The sequence below is a fragment of the Antrostomus carolinensis genome, unplaced genomic scaffold (genome assembly GCF_000700745.2).
Source record: "Antrostomus carolinensis isolate BGI_N321 unplaced genomic scaffold, ASM70074v2 scaffold5387, whole genome shotgun sequence".
Classification (NCBI taxonomy): Eukaryota; Metazoa; Chordata; class Aves; order Caprimulgiformes; family Caprimulgidae; genus Antrostomus; species Antrostomus carolinensis.
Window position 1 is genome coordinate 20954 of NW_010325237.1, and position 6084 is coordinate 27037.

Below are 6084 nucleotides of genomic sequence, written 5' to 3' on the forward strand. Positions count from 1 at the left end.
AGCCAAGTGCTAGCTGAGTGAAACCACCACAGGCTGTAATGATCAGATCAGGAGAGTCTGAGGCAAAGGCTGCAGCCTGTGAGAAACAAATAATCTGGATCGTTATATTTGCAGTTTTTGGCTAGAGCCAGTAAGGCAGGTCTCTGTGCTTACACAGGCCTATAGTTGAGGGGCACAAATGAAAAGTATGGTAGAAGTTGTGGCAGAGCTAGAAAAGGGTTTGTCATGTGTCTGTGCCTAAGCTGAGTACTGCATCCTTGCTGGCTTTAAGCCTTTAGATGGTTGGATGGAAGATTTTTGATAGAAGATAGAAGTGGGAAGATGTCGGTGACATCTTTCAGAGAAGTAATATACCCAGCACTCACATAAATTCACAATTTATGAATTAGAAAAAGATGCTGAAGATCTGTAGACGTGGAAAACAGTTGATACAACTGCGTGTTTATATTTTATAATAAAATTTTAGGAGCTTGTCTAATTTTACATTGTGAAAACTTGGACATGTTACAGCATGATGCAAATTTAGAAAAAATAGAGCTCAGAAATATGAACATACGTCCATTAATTTATAAAGATGTACATGTATCTGTATAAGTCCTGTTAATGTTTATTTTGTATTTAATAAAGTATATTTTAGTATAATGTCCTCAGTGTTTTCATCAGATCTAGGACACAAATCTTTATTTAAAGCTTTGATGCATGTAAATGAACTAGGCAGTGTCCCTAAGCTCAAGCTATTCTTTTATCATTGTTAATATAACAAGTAGACAGGAACTGTATCCCACTGAAGTCGGAGCTTCTGGCACTACAGCTCTCTCCTCCAGCTCACTGACACTCATTTCTGCTTGCTGCCACACCAATGCAAACAAACATTTAAGGAGTGCAGGGCTTTCCAAGTAGCAACCTGGAAGAGGATCAGTATCTCTCATTTTTTTCCAAAGTATTTCATTCAGGCATTAAGTGGTTGCATTGGTACCCTAAAGCAGCACATTGATGATAATTTTCTACTCCAGTTTTCTCATTCTGGGTAAAAAAGGTTGTATGCTGTTCTCCATCATGGATTTTTCTTCCATATTCACAGAATATTAGATCATCTTACGTGGTCTGTATATCATGGACTGCTACATTTCACTCAGTTAAATGTGTGTTGAATTGAGTTACTTGAGTCTGACTAACAGGGATGATCTAGTTTGGGTTGTGAACACTGATGGCAGCCTTGGCTGCAAGTCAAGAGCTGGACTTCCTCTGGTATGTCTGTATCTGCCTGCCAAACTTGCTCGACTACCCACATGTCAGAATGCCCTGTTCTTGTGCTCTGATGGCTGTGTTCTTGAAGGTCAACCAACTCTCCTGAGTCCCTTTGCTCTCCAGGACAGTCTCCTGTGAGATCTTGCCAAACAGGTCCCTGAACCAGCCATCATCTTTTCTCTTGAGTGTCAAGGCTGTGGTTCTGTTTATCTTGCTTGCTTCTAAGGACTAAAAGCTTCACAATCTCAGAATCATTGCAGGTAAGTGGCCATCAGCTTTCACAACCCAAACTAATGCATCCCTGTAACCATGCACTAGCTAAGCTCAAGTCACAGGCACCTCTTAGGTCGTCAGCACTTTCAAATGCCACTTGTACTTCCACCTTCAGACTACTGAACCACTGGCTTTTAAATATCAATTTCTAAAATTTTAATAACATTTATTGGTTAGATTTTCCTCTAATGGATAATAAAGTAACTGCAAAACTCTTACCTATTTCAGCCTGGGGCATGGAGAAGTCTGCTCATATTAGCAGATTGCATTCAGACAGTTAAGCTATGTTTTCAACACAGCACATAATTTTAGCACCTACACTCAAAACTGAAGAAAAGTGCTAATAAAAGCCATTGGTATTTTTATTTTTTACAACTCTTTCATTTTATGAATAGTCTTTTTCTGTGATGCTTTTATTTCTGGATAAATTCAGACTAGAACAGTTGAAAGTTTTTTGTTAATTCCTCATTTAAAGAAGAAGTGAGAACTCCCTTTACAGGTTAATCATTTTTCATAGAAACATAAAATGAATATATATTCATTTTCATAAATATAACCAGTCCTTGGTGATAACAATTGATAGGAGGATAACATGGTTTTCAAGCGTCATTAACTCTCAACAAGTCAAGTAGGATGTTCCACTCTGCAACTGTTTCAGTGCCCAGGTGTAGCATAGATATTAACAATAATACCGTTTGACCTGTATTTTACTTTACACCTTTTAACCTGGTGGACTACACTGGGAATCCATCCCCATGTGCTGCTTCCCAACAAAAAAATTAAGGAAAAACACCAGGAAAAAAAAAAGAGGAAGGGAAAATATTCAAGCTGTCCTCAATCTATTTCACTTTTTTGAAGAAGCATCTGCAGAATCATGGGAAATAAAAAAAACTTTTGGGAAACAGCTTTCCTAGCTACCCTGAATTCATATATGCTTCTTAGCACTTCTAATATTGAAGTATAATGAGAATGTGCAGAGGTAATTTAGCACTTAGTCTAACAGGCTGGTCATGAAACCCTTCAGGTGGGCAGAATAACTGCTCCTGAAGGGCTTCTGGGAGACTTGGGGATTGCGGGTTCTGCTCTCTGACACAGGTAGGATGGTATCCACTCTTCCCTCCCCATACCAGAAATAGCTTTTCACTGACAGCTGTAGGCAAAATAAGAGCAGCAGTTAACTCAGCCAATAATTAACCACTGCAGATAACTTTCTAAACTTCCCAGATATGACTTTTTTCTAAGTAGACCCTTGTTGATATGACTGATAGTCTACCACTGAAGGAGAATGTTGTCCTTGATTGAAATGGGAGCAGGAAAGATTTATATTGCAAAAGCTCAGGGAACAAAATGAAGACACGCAGGCTTTTATTTAAACTTTTTTTTTTTTTTTTACTGTCATGGTGAAAGAGAGGATACCAGTGAGAAAATAAAAGCAATCAGTACTGTCATTGAATTTATCATTTGTAGAAACATTAATGGTCATGATCATAGTGCTGGATACTGCACAATCAAAATGGAAAAATGACTTGCCACAGAAGGCTCCCCATCTTGAAAAACATGTAATAGAGATTTAGTCAAAAGCACAGGGAGAATGAGGATGGTTTGGCGAAGGCAGCAGCAGTTTCAGAACAGCAGCCATGGTACCGCTGTATCAACAGCTTCTGGCAGTTTGATTTCACAGCCCACCAGCTACTGTCCTTGCTTGCTATCTTGCCTTCAGCAGACAAAGCCAATGTGCACATTTTCCCCTTGACTCTTCTGCTGACTAGCATCCTCTTGTTTCCTTTCTTCTAATGTACCAAATTTCCTGTCTTTCCTGTTTAAAACACCAAATAATTCTCTCCATTCTTGCTGTCAGCCTACTCATAGAATGAATCTGCCATCAGTATTGCTGTACAATTTAAAGTATAATTATAAAATTAAACCCTAACAATCAGCTTGCTACTTAAACAGATGGTAGTGCATCAAGCTGTTAAATTTCACTGCAGCAAAAATGACATTCTGCTTATAGTTTCAACTCCTCATGTGAATCAATAAAAGGTAGGAACACTGCATTAGAGAAATGCTCTTTGCAAGCGGCTATGCATTTGTAACCTATCCAAAGCAAGGGCTCATGATAATGACCCCAGATTTTGAAGGGCGAACTATGTTTTTTGGCTTGCCAAGTAGCACTAGAAAGAGAGGTTATGTGGAAATAATATCAGGGCAATGACAGGTGGAAACAACAGGATTAATAGCTCAAGGCTCAATGTAGCAAGTGCACGTTAACTGTTTCACAAAGCCTGTCTACTGAATTGCAAGTCGAATGTCCTTTACACTGTTCTCTTTATTATTCACTTTCACCTTTTCTTACGCAGGTATTTGTTTTAAATAATCATGTGCACTGGTTAAAGCAGTCATAAGAGAAAAAGCAGGGCGAGTTTTACCTTGCTGTCAGTCTATGAGCTACATGTAGAAGTAAAACTATAAAATGGGCATGGATGCAAAACAGAAGTTGCTAAAAAAATTTGACTGACAAGATTGTACTACTTGAAATTACCACCACAAGGGAGGGAAGTGAAATCTGCCAGCCTGCAGCCCAGGCTCAGAGCCTTTGTGTCAGATACCACTGGGCCTGGCTTCCAGCTTCCATTCTCTGCACACCTTTGCCATCATGTTTGTACAAAGGTGTCCCTAGGGGCCGTGCCACAGAGCTGCGATGACATCCTGAGCTTGTGCCCTGTCTCTCCACTGTTGGGGTAAAACAGAACAAAGACAAGTCTGGCCAGTGGGGTTTTGTACTGGTTTTACTCTTCATTATAGGCTGAATGTCTCTTTTCCAACCTGACAGAATGTGGGAAAATGCTTCTGAACAAGCTTCTGCCCACACGTGCCAAAATAGGATTTACTGTGGGCAGGATGTATTATAGTCATGGCTGGCAAGGCTCTGTTTTCATCAATTTAAACATTATGGATAATCTGTTGCTACAGTAAAACACCGATGGTCAATAAGTCTTACTTATCTTTAGCAAAACACACAGCCAGGAATTAGCACACATACCTTCCTTGCTCTTGTATGAGGCCTAGATTGCCCTTCAAGACTATTAAGAACACTTAAGGGAAAAAACAAGGATTGTTCTTATGGCCGCACTTAAAATCCTGACAGCTCAGGGACAGATCCATCCTGCCTTATGAATCCTGAACTCCAGCTCTGTAAAACAAAGCAAGATTTTCAGGTATCAAGCATCTGAACTCATAGAGTTTTCACTTGTGTTCATGTCCAGCCATACCTGGAAAAAATTAGAGCACTTACTGTTGACAGGTAGTGTGGTACATTTGATGCACAAGGTAATTGTTAAAGAGATCCTTCCAATGTCCCATGGGAACAGGTTAGAGCTGTTATCCCCCGTGTTAGACAAATGTAATTTCTCAACCTTGAGTCACAACCAAATCAGAGGTCAGAAAACATGACTTCTTAATTCCCAGACCTGCATTGTCTCCTGCAGATGTTGTTATTTTTCTTAGAGTTTTAACTATGCAGAGATCATCGTAAAGGCTTCAGGTTCTGCCACATGATTTTATTGTGTCATTCCCACCACTCATCATACACAGTCTTTGGTTGCTGAGGAGAATGGGAACTTGTGTTTCAGGCATTTGTACTGTGGGGTATTGAAAAGCTACGTAGAGACATTGAACAAAGCTCAGCAATCATCCCAGTGTGACCTGAAAGGTCCTCTAAACCCCAAATTCTGAAAGTGATGTCAGTAGCCCATCTCCAGGAGAAAATTCAGTGTCTGAACATTAGCACTTAGTGCGCTGCAGGTTCACTGGGCTAGCCAAGGTGACACTAACAGTCTCATGCTCTACTGTGGCTCACAAGATCAGTCCTTGGGAATTTCCACAGAGAACAAGTACTGGAGCCAAACTTTAAAGAGGGCAAGTAGAGAAAACCCAAAACTGTTTGTTTCAATGGGCTGTGGCTGGTGTGGCTGGCTAGACAGAGGCATACTGAGACTTGAGGGAAAAGTCAAGGAGTAGAAAGTACCTGAACATAATCAGAGGAGACTGCTGACCCATCCAATGGTTTGAGTAAATTATGTATTAAAATGGTTTTGGGAAACAGGCAACCAGCTACGGACTAAAAGTCATAGGCTGCATTTCCCCTCCATCTAAACACATGAGAACATATTGTATTTAAAGATGGTGATTCATGAGGCCGACATGCACGATCCCCTACCGCACTCATAGCGTGGATGTCAGGCCTCCTGTGACTGGCACCCAACCTGCCTCCAGAGCTGCACACCCATCCCAAGCAAAAGATCTAGTAAAAAAGTTACATTTTCCTATTTTCTATAGGGTTTAAGTTCCAGATGAAGTAGAAACTTCTGGCTGCCTGCTTCTGCAGTCTGGGCTGCTGGATGCCCTGCCACCGCCATGCCGCTGGCCTTGCTCCTGCCTGCCCTCTGCCACCCGCGTGCCCCTGCTCCCGCTCTCCTCTCTCCATCGGCCTCACCAGCATTTCACCCCAGACGTAACACCAGCGCACCAGCTCGCGAACGGCACGGACCCGGCCTGGCAGGGAGC